At 37.9% G+C, this 14427-nt stretch overlaps 1 protein-coding gene across 1 annotated transcript in view; it reads right to left on the minus strand.

Annotated features, from left to right (window-relative positions):
- CNMa (CNMamide) overlaps nucleotides 1-12008 on the minus strand; it is a 46654-nt gene extending 34646 nt beyond the window's left edge. The window contains exon 1 of the mRNA XM_073982432.1: nucleotides 11203-12008. The gene's annotated coding sequence lies outside the window, so the exon portion shown is untranslated. The remainder of the gene's footprint in view (nucleotides 1-11202) is intronic.
- Between the last annotated feature and the right edge of the window lie 2419 nt (nucleotides 12009-14427).

Genomic DNA, 14427 nt, shown 5'->3' on the forward strand with positions numbered 1-14427 from the left:
TGTGCAAAATTTTTAAGGTGATCTTGTGCAAACAATTCGAACTGAGTATTTTTTGAAAGTACAGACCCAAACGACAAGAAACCCTAGTTGGGTTTTGTTGTGTCAGATCCAGCTCGTATTTTATGGCCCCATCTAAACATGGTTAAATTTTCAGTTTTTAAAGAAATTCGGAAATTCTTCTTATTCTTATGATTTCTGAAGCAAATTTGTAGATAAGGACAAGAATAAAATATTTGGGGAAATAATGAACTCGAAAAACTACATTTATTGACTCAAATTTCAAAATATATGCAAAAATTCCACAATTTTTATATATTCCGCACCGTATCTCCAAAACCATGAATTTTTTCTGAATATTTTCTTTTGGAAAAATATTCCCTCGAATGTAATACACAACTCTTCAGAACATGTCATTGTTGTAAAATGCCTCTATACCGTTGTTTTCAGTACATTTTTCAACGCAGATTTAATAAAAATGTCAATAATGTAGTGAAATCCGAAATGCGAGAATAAACTCTTGGTGTGAACTGTGTTTGAAATACGTGTTGTAAAAGATATGATGCAAAATACCGCTGAATCAACATGAAGTAAGCATCTGAGAGTTTCGGGATGTTCTAAAGAATTGTTGAGAAATTTATTTGGAAGGTTTTTGCAAAAGGTTACTTGGTTCAACTCCCAATAGTTTAGCCGATACTGACCAGAATTTCAGCAATTATGTAAAATTTTTTATATTTTATAGATTTTGATGCCCAAGATGGAGCTTATCTGTGGTTTTTTTCAGAAGGTAAGTTCTACTAGTTTAGGGCTACAATATTGCTAAAGACAGCAAGGCCAAATTCCTATTAGTTTCTGAGATAAAGGCCTGATAAATGCAAAAAAGTGTAGATTTAGCCCGGTTTAGATGAGGCCATAAAATCCGAACTGGATCTGACAGGACAAAACCCTACTAGGGTTTTTGTAGTCTTAATATGTACTTTCAAAAAATGCATACTAAAAGTTGTTTGCATTTTCAGTGTTGCATAGTGTTATACTGGCCTTTGATGTTATCGATCCCTTAAAAACGAATTTTATTCGTGGAATACCGAACAAAAATATAACAACTGGTATTTATGGCGTATACACATTTTATATATCCAATTTAGTGTCAATACATATTTATCATACGCACCATAATTCAGAATTTTTCGTATAAAAATGCGATTAAATCAGTAGAGTTGTGCCTATCAACGTAGTTAAATTGAAAGGCCTATTTTACTATGTAGTTCCAATCGATCGGATCATTTGAATGCAAAAACAACATATGAAATCACTCATTATCGAGGGAAGTATGGAGAACAAAATTATACAATTGTAACAGAGACCACAAAGACTACCTGTAAAATCCCGAACTTAATTGAATTTTTATGTGAGAAGCATATAAAGGAGTGGGTCTATCGGGACTATATCGATCCATTCTTACGGGTACCATCCACAAAAAATTGGGAAAAGTTAAGTTTAAGAGGTTCTCTCGGATCGTTTAGATTCTTTTTTCAGTACGTTGTCCTATCGGACCATTTACAACGGTACAATTTTTTTCGGAGTAAGTCCATTCTTCCTTAAAAAAATAATGGCCCAAAACGTGCAAAAATCCATGCCCACACATACTAAAATGGCTATAGTACAACATAACTCTACAACATTTTAAAAAATTTCTTCCAAACTTAGTTTAACGTAATTTAATATTTCGAGTTCCCTATGAATCAGAAGTTTGCTTACTAAAAAATTTTTGGTATATGTACGAGGGCTGCTCGAAAACTATCTGGGCTAGGAAACAACGCGAGTTGCCAGGCGCCATTTAAAAAATTTTTGGACAGTTTAATAGTTTTTAGCCCATACGTACTCATGACAGAATGTCGTACGACCTTGTGTGGTGTTGTTTACAGTGACTTGAAGAAATAACTTTGCAAAAAAAATGGAATTTACTTGTGTGAACATTTTCGTCCAATCATTTTTACAACTTTCGACTTGGAAAATCAGGGCAAGAGTGCATCGATCAAATTAAATCTTTGTATGTTGTATAAAGGGCCATCCTATGGCACAACGAAAAATTGGTTTAATGAATTCAATCGTGGCCAACACTAGCCAAAAAATTAAGGTATTGAGGGTCGCCTAAAATCGGCCATTGTGCCAGAAAAAAAATTAAGGGCCTGTTTATGTATGTCGATAAGAAAACGAATGCGCAAGAAAAACTACCAAATTTGAGTTTGTTTTTCAAATTTGTTTTTTGTTTTGAAGCAAAAGCAAATGAAATAATATTTCAAAAACTAAAGTTTGGGTGTCTTTCATGCGCACACATTTTCGTTTCGAAATACATAAACTGGGGGTAAGCCGTGCGTGAACGGATAATGGAAGATCGCCATGTTATATACCGTGAGATAGAGGAATCCTTGGGTATTTCTTCCACCAACTAACATTTGATATTGCATGAACACCTGGCCGCAAAAATGGATTTTTCTCGTTAGATTCAGCAAAATTGGACAATCACTCAAAAATAGGCTATTGTGGATTGGTGCAAAGAAATTGTGAAACAGAACGTGGAATTGGAATTTCTGAAGATGCTGTAAAAGCATTTGAATATGTTTTGGAGGTGTCTAAATCGGAGTGGAAAAAAGGATTCAACAATAGAACAAGTAAAAAAGTATCAGTTGGCTTTGGCGACAGAGATATACCCGCATCTTATTTTGATAGTCATATCTTTTCGATAGATACACGCCCACTAGTCATTTCAGTGGGTTATCGTACACCTGTTGGACCAGTATGCCAGGAAGCATGGACTTGTCCACGGAAAACATGACCACAAACAACATCATCGGTATAAATTTCCAAAGGATCTCCGAACAGACACTAAACTGCACTTGGCCACAAATGTTGAACTTTTGTGTGGGAGAGGACCGAGGAAACTAAGTTTGGGCAAAATATGACGAAGGCCAAATTTTGGACCAAATCGGTTTACCAGTTCGAGAGTTATTGTGCTCTCCAACTACTACATATGGTGCCATAGGGGTTTTTTACAACTTTTGGACTGTTTTCCCAAGAAGTATGGAATTGCCACTGAAAAAACTTTTATCGTTGTAATTGAGACAGCGATTGCAAGTTGCTTCAACAGAAATCAAAGTTAGTCAAGAGCAAGTCTTAAAGTGAACTTATCCGAAACTTTGTATGGGAGGTCACCGAAGGAATGGACAAATATAGTAAATATTCAAAATTTCTGCGCACAATTTTTCCGAACATTTTTGAACTTTTGTGGGGGTTATACCTGAAGGAGTGAACCGATATGGCTTATCTTCGAACTTAAACTAAGTTTGGACAAAATATTATGCAGGCCAAATTTTGGATCGAATTGGCAGATCCGTTCGAGAGTTATCTTGCGCTCCAACAGGGTTTTTTTGAACCTTTCAGGCTATTTTCTCAGGAAGTATGGTTTTGCCCCTGATGAAACTTGTACCGCCGTATGGGAGGACGTGAATACAAGTTGTTACAACAAAAATCAAAACGATTTGAGAGCAGGTCCTAAACTGAACTTTTCCGAAATTTTGTGTGGGAGGTAACCGAAGGCGTAGACCGATTGAGTCTATATTGGAACCTCATATATCATATGTAGAAATTTCACGATGTGCAAAGTATGGACCAAATCGGTTACTCCCTTCAAGAGTAATCGTGCGCACAAATTTTCCGAACATTTTCGAACTTTTGTGGGGGAGGTACCGGAAGGATGAACCGATATAACCCATCTTCGAACTTAAACTAAGTTTGGACAAAATATTGCGAAAGCCAAATTTTGGACCGAATCGGTTCATTTGTTCGAGAGTTATCGTGCGCACTAGCCAGACAGACAGACAGACAGACGGACGGACATTGCTAAATCGACTCCAAAGTGTCTGAACCACATTTCGTCCAAACATACTTGGGGTCTAAAACCATTATTTCGATGAGGCACATTTTGCCCGTATGAAAGTGTGTATACCCTCGTTAGCATAAATGCTGAGGGTATAAAAAGCATATAACTCATGCTGGAGACTACTTAGGAAAGCAATAAAACTATTTTTGATGGTAAATATTAGCGTTTTCATTGCTAGGCCAGATAGTTATCGTTCAGCCCTCGTATGCCAATGATTTGGCATGGTCCCATATTACGGAACTTACAGATTCCACGTATTTTGAAGCAAACACGTGATACAAAATCAATATATTTTATAGACAGCATAACACTGTGCAACATTTTTAAGCTGATCTTGTGCAAACAATTCGAACTTAGGATTTTTTGAAAGTACGGACCCAAACGACAAGAAACCCCAGTTTGGTTTTGTTGAGTCAGATCCAGCTCGGATTTTATGACCCCATCTAAACATGGTTAAATACTGAGTTTTTAAAGAAATTCGGGGCTATATCTCTAAAACCAATGTGAATCTTCTTCTGACCTCTGAAGCACATTTGTAGATAAGGACAAGAATAAAATATTTGGAGAAATAATTTACTCGAAAAACTACATTTATTACTCAATTTTCAAAACATATGCAAAAATTACACAATTTTTATATATTTCGCACCGTATCTCCAGAACAGTTAATTTTTTCTGCATATTTTCTATTGGAAAAATATTCCCTGGAATGTAATACACAACTCTTCAGAACATGTCATTGTTGTTTTCAGTACATTTTTCAACGACGATTTAATAAAAATGTCAATAAAGTAGTGAAATCCGAAATGCGAGAATAAACTGTTGGTGTGAACTGTGTTTGAAATACGTGTTGTAAAAGATATGATGCAAAAACCGCTGAAACAACATGAAGTAAGCATTTTAGAGTTTCAGAATGTTCTAAAGAATTGTTGAGAACTTTATTTAGAAGATTTTTGCAAAAGGTTACTTGGTTCAACTCCCAATAGTTTAGCCGATACTGACCAGAATTTCAGCAATTTTGTAAAACTTTCTATATTTTATAGATTTTGATGGCCTAGATGGAGTTTTTCTTATGTGGTTTTTCAAAAGATAAGTTCTACTAGTTTAGGGCTACAATATTGAAGACAGCAAGGTCAAATTCCTATTCGTTTCTGAGATAAAGGCCTGATAAATGCAAAAAAAGTGTAGATTTAGTCCGGTTTAGATGAGGCCATAAAATCCGAACTGGATCTGACAGGACAAAACCCTACTAGGGTTTTTATAGTCTAAATATGTTCTTTCAAAAAATGATTAATAGAAGTTGTTTGCATTTTCAGTGTTGCATAGTGTAATTATTGTGTGTGGGTTTTCTTGTTTTTTTGTTAGTGGCTGAGGGTATATCTCCGGCAGCACAGCTGACCGATACTTCTCACATGTTGTTTGTGTGCATTCATTGATGTTTTACCAACGACTGAGCGCAAGAAAATAACCAAACAACACGAACTAAATCGACGTTAGAGTACTGTTTTGTTCATAGCTGATCAAGGTACACCCATTGATATGGGGGAAGTCTCCCTTGTCCCTTCTGGGATGTTTGTGGAACAATTATTTACTTATCAGAGGAGGAGTTAGCCTCCACTTATATTTCTCTAGTCGCGAACACAAGAATTAGTCGCTATTAATATTTCAATACAATCCGAAAAATAACCTTAACTGTATTTAAACGCAATAATGTTAAACTTGTGCGGAGGAAGTAAACGAAGCAATACGTTTGGGTGTCGATTAATAAACGATATTGGAAACTAATGTAACAGATAATTTGTCGAACACTGTGGAAGTGAAATATCTTCCTGCCGAGAAGAAACCCCCAGAATTTACCGTGGCTGATGTTGTGAATATCATCTGGAACGCTAAACCATCCAAAGCATTGTGCCCGGATGGAATCTACATGTTAATGCTGAAACCGCTGGATGAGTATCTCACCAAATTTCTCAACCAGTTGCTAGCCACCCATATTGTGACCGAGGTCTGGAAAATAGGCGGAATGGTTCGCTACTGAAACCAGTAAAGGATGTCAACAACAAAGGTGAATCGTACAGACCGATTTCGCTTTTGTCACCCGTAGCAAAGACTCTTGAGCCTTTACTCCTGGCCAGTGTTTGAAATAGGTATTTAGTTACCTATCATCAGCATGAGTTTCCTATGCAGCACAGCACCACAACAGCGCTGCACGTCATTTCTACACACATTAGTCGAGGACTCAACCAGAGCAAGCTGTGTGATAATATGACTTATCAAAGGCCTTTTATACTGCCAAGCGAGTAGAGTACCCTTCGGCCAAGTTTTTAACGTTGGATAATCAATTATATGTGTGAACGCCAGTCATACATGGAATTCAGAAACAAGAAGTTCAAGCCCTGTAGAATGAAACAGGGAGTTCCCCAAGGCTGGGTGATATCTCCGGAACTTTTTGTCCTCTATTTGTTCTGTGATACGCCCCTCCATACGGCATTGAAATCGTTAAGTATGCGGATGACTATACGATCTTGGCCTCAGGTACCTTCCCTGATGTCATTTTTGAAAGGCTGGCTTCCTATTTGACAGATCTTAACACCTGTTTTCACTCGAGGAATATGCAAATATCCGCCACGAAAACTACTGCCACAGAGTTGAATGTCATGGTCGATTATAGCAGAATTCTGACTACCCCAAAATTGTAGAGGTCACATTCGACAGCATATTCATGTCGTCCGAACATGTCACGGCTATCTGCGACAAGCTGAAATGATGGAACTAGCTCCTCATCTAACTAGCCGGCATTACTTGGGCTGCAAATAAAAAACCTTGTTGACTACATATAACGCTATAGGACAGTTTGTGTTGTAAGCGATAGGGCACCAGTATGGTCCGCGAATAGAAAAATATTCAAACTTGTCAGAATGCCTGAGAACTGGTTTAAATATCATTCACACGGTTGGAGTTGAAGAAGCCATAAACAACTATCGTGTGAATGCGATCCTCGGAAAACATCCCCTATCCCCTATAGCAGCTGAAGAGCGTCAGCTGCCACGACAAACCAGAGTAGTTTTGGCTCAACTACGTTCGGGATGGTGCAGCCGTCTAAATTATTTAGGACAATGATCGATGACACCGTGCAAAACATCTGGCCAGTATGGGGCACAGACCCGTACAACACACTGCACCTTTTCAACTGCACATACAAACATATCAAATACTGTTACAACAACAAACCAGATTAGTTTTTGCTCAATTACTTTCAGGATGGTACAGCCGCCTAAAATCCTCTAGGGAAAGATTTCATGAGACCGTGCAAAATATTTGTTCTGCAAATGTATGTGAAAATGTCTTCCAACTGGCGGCACATACATATGGGAGCTATACCAAAACATGGACCTGCGATGACAATTTTTAATGTGGAGATGTTTTGCGACAACTGGGAACCTCAAATGTTGAATTGCAGATGGTCAAAACACCTAGAATCAGTAGGCACAGTTATATTTTAGTGGAGATATGTTGTCACTGGGAAACTCAAACTTTAAATTAAATATTGTATTGTATCTAACATCCTCAAACTACCGAAAATCGGAAGGTACCGTTATATGGAAACTATACCACAACATGGTCATATGTTAACAACTTTTGGTAGAGATGTTTTGTGACCACTGTGAACCTGAAATGTATAATAAAAGCTAATTCGGTTACAACTTGATGCTAAAATCCTAAAAATAAAGAACATCGGGAGGGACCGTTATATGTAGCTTACCAAAACTAGGGCCGATACAGCCCATCTTCGAACTTGAATTGCCTATAGAAAAAAGATACTCATGTACACAAATATGGTTCCCAAAAATAACCCAAAACGGTTTTGGAATTTTGAGTGACGTAGGGGATGGAAGATACCCGTTAAAGGTAGTGAGCTAACATGTGCCGCGCGTTCACCCATAAGAACGTTAAAAACTTGGGTTTAGGCGTCGGGTTAGTAACCCTCCCCTAGAAGAAACAGCCTACTATAAAAAACGAAAGAAAAGAAAAACAAACTCCTCTAAAGTTGACGAACCCCGCAAACGTTTTAAGGACCATGATCTGCGAATCTGCACCTGGAATGTTCGCACTCTTTATAGAGAAGGTGCAGTCTTCGCATTGGCAGACGTACTTGAAAAGTACAAGGTCGATATTACTGCCATACAGGAAATACGATGGATTGGGAAAGGCGTCACAACAACACCTAAAGGTGACGCACTGTGTTATAGATGCCGTGACGTAAAGCATGATTTTGGTTGCGGATTTGTAGTTAGTCGGAGACTAAAACATCTGGTATCCACCTTCACTCCAGTGAATGAAAGACTTGCTGCAATTCGAATAAAAGCTAAATTCTTCAACATCAGCTTTATTTGCGCTCATGCTCCCACTGAAGAAAAGGACGAACAGAACAAAGATATATTTTACGAGCGCTTAGAAGAAACATATGACCGTTGCCCTGTCCATGACATTAAAATCATTCTAGGCGATTTTAATGCCAAAATTGGAAAGGAGAATATCTTTGGTCCAACAGTCGGGAAATTCAGTCTCCACAGTGAAACATCAGACAATGGTATGAGGCTAGACTTTGCAGCTGCAAAAAACATGGTAGTTAGCAGTACCAGATTTAATCATCTCGATATTCATAAGGGCACCTGGCTGTCTCCAGATCAGAAAACAAGAAATCAAATTGATCATGTTGTGATAGATGGAAGACATTCATCGAGCGTGTTGTATGTACGATCGTTCCGAGGCGCAAACATTGATTCGGACCACTTCCTTTTTGCAGTAAAGGTACGCACCCGCTTAAACGTAGCAAACAAAGTACGAACAGACACAACACGAAAGTTAGACATCGGTAAGCTGCAATCACAACAGATAGCCACAGCATATTCCACTCAACTAGCCCAATTGCTTAATCAAAGCACTCCTCATCCCGATAACATATCAGCGCAATGGCAAAGCATTGCCCATTCCATGCAAACAGCCGCAAAATCCATACTTGGATACCAGAGACCTCCACCAAGGAATCCATGGTATGATCAGGAGTGTCGTGCTGCCACCGAAGAGAAAAATGCTGCATATAGGGCTACTTTATAATCCGTAGCAACGAGTAGCGCACGAGAGAGATACAGGGAGAAAAGGAGAGAGGAGAAACGTCCTTTCCGCAGGAAAAAGTGAGAGATGGAAAAGCGGGAGTGTGAAAAAATCGAGATGTACAGGAGCCAGAATGAAGTCCGAAAATTCTACCAAAGAGCCAAGCATCAAACTGATGGCTTCGGTACAGGCACATCCTCCTGTAGAGACCAGCAAGGTAATTTGGTAACTGATACAGATAGTGTACTCAGGATATGGAAATAACATTTTTCAAAACTGTTGGTATCCAATAGCAGCGAAGACGACGAAAATACCACAGTCCCAATCCCAGAAGATGGTATTGAATGTATACCGCCCAGCCAATATGAGGTAAAGACAGCAATAAATCGGCTGAAGAATAATAAGGCAGCAGGAGCTGATGGCTTACCAGCCGAGCTGTTCAAAACCGGAGGCGACACGCTAATAAGATGTATTCATCTGGCAGGAAGAACGAGTACCCGACGATTGGAACCTGAGTATCCTGTGCCCCGTCCACAGGAAGGGAGATAAGACTGTATGCTCTAACTATAGGGGCATAAGTCTACTCCCTATTGCCTACAAGATCGTGTCAGGGATATTGTGCGAACGACTAAAGCCTATGGTCAACGAGATAATTGGACCATACCAATGCGGCTTTAGACCTGGCAAGTCCACCATTGACCAGATATTCACCCTGCGGCGAATCCTGGAGAAGACCCAAGAGATGCAATAGGAAAGAACCTCTCCGAAGAGTTTGGTACCAAAAGAGGTTTCAGACAAGGAGACAGCCTTTCGTGTGATCTCTTCAACAGCCTGCTGGAAAAGCAGTGGCACAATCTACACCAATAGCCACATGTTACTTGCTTATGCTGATGATATAGACATCATGGACCGATCAGTAAAAGAAGTAACTGATACCTTTCTGAAGGTCGAAGGAGAATCTGCTAAAGTTGGTCTGGCGGTAAACGGTGAGAAGACCAAGTTGATGGTGTCGACGCTCAATGCCTCCATTGAGCTCGGACCGACTGTGGAAGTTGGTTCCTATAATATTGACGTAGTAAAAAACTTTGTCTACCTCGGCACCTCCGTAAACACAACAAACGACATCAGTTGAGAAATAAAAAGAAGAATTGTATTGGCCAACAGATGCTACTTTGGTTTAAGTAAGCAGTTTAAAAACAAAGCCACATATCGTCAAACAAAAATAACGCTCTACAAAACACTGATACTACCCGTGCTGATGTATGGCTCCGAAGCCTGGGTACTTGCGCAAGCAGACATGGCAGTGCTTGGTGTGTTTGAGAGAAAAATTCTTCGAAAGATCTACGGACCAATCTGCGTTGACGATGAATATCGACGTCGTATGAACCACGAGCTGTATCTGCTATACAACGACATCAATATAGTTAAACGTATCGAGATGCAGCGATTGCGTTGCCATATCATAAGAATGAGCGTTGATGAACCCGCTTAAAAGGCGTATAAATACGGACCGCTTGGCGGTGCACGCAGAATTGGCAGGCCAAGGAATAGATGGCGCAAACAAGTGGATGATGAGATGAAAAGGCGCGGTATTCCAGAGTGCGAAGCAACAAATAGAGAGAAATGGAGATCTTTTCTTAGTTCGGCCTATGGAACAAATGTTCTGTAATGGGCCAGCTAAGTAAGTAAGGTTTTGGAATTTATGGATCCACAGATTTAATCTATTACTTTTGACACTGACAACGTGGATATGCGTTTAGAATTTAAGCAATAACAAAATCCTTCGTTTCAGTAATACTTTTTTCCAATTTACACATTTTTGCTTCAACAAATTAAAAAAAAATATTTTTACAAAACAAATCATGCTTGTCATAATTAAGCCCTTTTTCGTTAAGAATAAAAAAAAACGATTTTGAAAAATTTGGAATATTAGAATTTTGATTTTAAACATCATAAAATTAAGAAATATTTTTTATTTTCTTTTATAGAAGCGAACACTAGCGATTTTTATTTTTTTTTTTTTAATTCGGAATGTTGATATTTTAAATTTCATAATCTTTTTATGTTTTTTTGTTGAGCGCCACCACTGTCGACATTTTTTATGATTTGTTTTATAACAAAGAACCATTTATTTATTTTTTAACACTTACCCAAGTTTTGTTTTGTCACTTTTCGACCAATTTTAATCTTCACTTAATGTAGATATGATTTTTTTTACTTCAAGTTTTTTAGTACAAATTTTATTTTTTATAGATCTCTCAATTCATTTTATTTATTTTTTTATATTTCATTTTATTCCGCAAGATCGTAACACTTTTACACTTTCCGTTTCAAATAAAACCACAATTAAACCGCTACAAGCGTTAATTTTACCATTTGACAGCAATAATTGACAGTATTTCAAATAGACGAATGATATCTTTTGGCATCGTCAAAGGGCTTTTATAGGCAACAGCAGCAACAAGTTGCGTTGGTGACCACCACAACACTGTCAACACCATCACCAACACACGAAACAAAACGTCAAAGGAATTTTATTAGGTGACAAACAACACCATCCAACAAATGAGAGCAATTGAAGAATATACTCGTATTCATTGATAATATCCGCTCCAACAACAACAGGTGAATAGAAAACAGCGAGCTTCACACTTGATTTAGCCGAATAACACGAGCAAGTTGACTTTTCTGCAGCCGAACAAGTTTCATTGAGGATACGATTTAACGGAAATTCTAAACGAAAACACTCAAAAAACAAACGTCATAACCCTTTTGCAGAGAATTTCTGCTAGTTGTGCTTGCTGATGGACTTGAGCTTGTTAAAAGTTAGGAAATTGTTGTCTATGTATTTGTAATGTGAATCACTTTCACGTACAAAAACACCCACGAATATTTTTTATTTTATTTTTGAATAACGCAATTTTTATTTCAATTTAAAAAATGTGAACTTTGTTGTCTTTTCTTCAACAGTTGCCTGTAAACTGATTAGGTACTCATTAATTGTTGGTCGTTTTTAGTACAGAGCAAAAACGAATAAACTTGGCTTCGTACGGCATTAAAAAAAAACTTGGTGATAATCTCATCAGAAATCTCGGCTTTATTGACTATTTTATAATTTTAAATTAAATTATTATGCCGCGGCTAAATATATAGACCTGGGACAGTATTTTGGTTTCATCATTTGTTTTGTTCAATTCGTAGACAAAGAAATGTTTAGACGAAGAAATTCCGTCAACGATTGTTCGAATTGAGTTAGTCAACCTTGATATCATTTTAAAATCCCGATAGCTTTGAATTTCTCAACTATATATTGTAGTAACAAGTGAGCCAAGGCTATAGTCGGGTCGGGGCCGACTATGTGATACCCTACAACACTACCCCTGTTCATAAGCTTTTGACTAATAAAATTCAAAATATTAAAATTGGGATAGCTTAGCGCCTTTGCTCTGAATGTCTTCATAACAAAGGTCAATTTTTTTGAAACGCATTTAAGTGCATCGACAATACAACCCAAATAAAAAATGGAAAAGTGGGATGTACGCCAACCATCAATAGGCTTCTTTCTCTGTTAGAACCCCATCAACCCCCAAATTTTCGTGAGGATCCGATCAAAATTTCGTAGTGTGATTGCACAAAAATGGAAAAAGGGATGCATTACCGACTATTGCGATATCTCTGTTGTTTGACCACCTATGACAACCTACTTCACATCGTTGTAAAGGTGATATTTTCTACTTCCCAAGCCAGGTTTTGCTTTCGATATACCTCCTACAGAAGGGAAATATTAACTTTGAAATAAAATGTTGGTCTTTTTTCCAAATATTACTTTTCACATTCCGACCCCTGAATAATATCCGACCATTATCAAAAATCAAAAGGTTTTTTTCTCTGTGGGACTCCCAATAACACCCAAAATTTCGTGACGATACAGTTAAAATTGCGACCTGTAGCGTGATTTCCAAAAAAGGGGAAAAATGGGATGTACTACCGACTATTGAGATATCTCCGTTATTTGGATATTTACGCCAACCTGCTTTACATCATTGTAATGATGGGATTTTTTACTTTCATGGTCAGACTTTGCTTTTGGAAGGTCCCGAACCAAAGCTGTGATATTCGTCATTATTATTAAAATCGCAAAAATTAAAAGATGTGTTCTATTAGCGGCTATTGCGATATCTTCGTTGTTTTACCACCTACGACAACCTACGTAACACCATTGCAAAGGCGATATTTTCTACTTTCATGGCCAGGTTCTGCTTTTGGTATACCCCATATTGAAGCTGAGATATTCGCTTTGAAATAAAACGTTGATTTTTTCTCCAAATAAGTTTTTTGCCCATTCCGACCCCTAAATATTATCCGACCATCATTAAAATCAATAGGCTTCTTTCTCTGTAGGATCCCCATTAACCTCCAAAATATCGTGACGATCCGATCAAAATTGCGATCTGTAGCGTGATTACAAAAAAATGAAAAAATGGGATATATTGCCGACTATTGTGATATCTCCGTTATGTGGCCACCTACGGCAACCTACTTTGCATCACTGTAAAGATGGGATTTTCTACTTTCATAGTCGGACTTTGTTTTTGGAAGATCCCCAACCGAAGCTGTGATATTCGTCATTATTATTAAAATCGCAAAAATAAAAAGTTGGGTTCTATTAGCGGCTATTGCGATATATTCGTTGTTTGATCACCTACGATAACCTACTTTACATCATTAGAAAGGTGATATTTTCTACTTTCATGGCCAGGTTCTGCTGTTGGTATACCCCATATTGAAGCTGAGATATTCGCTTTGGAAAAAAACGTTGTATTTTTCTCCAAATAAGTTTTTTGCCCATTACGACCCCTAAAAATTATACGACCATCACCAAAATCAATAGGCTTCTTCATCTGTGTGACCCCCATTAACCCCCAAAATTTCGTGACGATCCGATCAAAATTGCGACCTGTAGCGTGATATCCAAAGAAGTGGAAAAATGGGATGTATTACCGACTATTGCGATATCTCCGTTATTTGATCATCTAGGCCGACCTAGTTTACATCATTGTAAAGATGGGATCTTCTACTTTCATAACCAGGCTTTGCTTTTGGAAAGTCCCCAACCAAAGCTGTGATATTCGTCATTATAATTAAAATCGCAAAAATTAAAATTTGGGTTTTATTTGGGAATATTGTCATATCTTCGTTGTTTCATCACCTACGAGAACCTGCTTTACATCATTAGAAAGGTGATATTTTATACTTTTATTGTCAGGTTTTGCTTTTGGTATGCCCCATAAAGAAGCTGAGATATTCGCTTTGGAAAAAACGTTGTCTTTTTATCCACCTAAGTTTTTTGCCCTTTCCGACCCCTAAATATTATC

The sequence above is a fragment of the Musca autumnalis genome, unplaced genomic scaffold (genome assembly GCF_047663935.1).
Source record: "Musca autumnalis isolate F117 unplaced genomic scaffold, ASM4766393v1 scaffold_4, whole genome shotgun sequence".
Lineage (NCBI taxonomy): Eukaryota > Metazoa > Arthropoda > Insecta > Diptera > Muscidae > Musca > Musca autumnalis.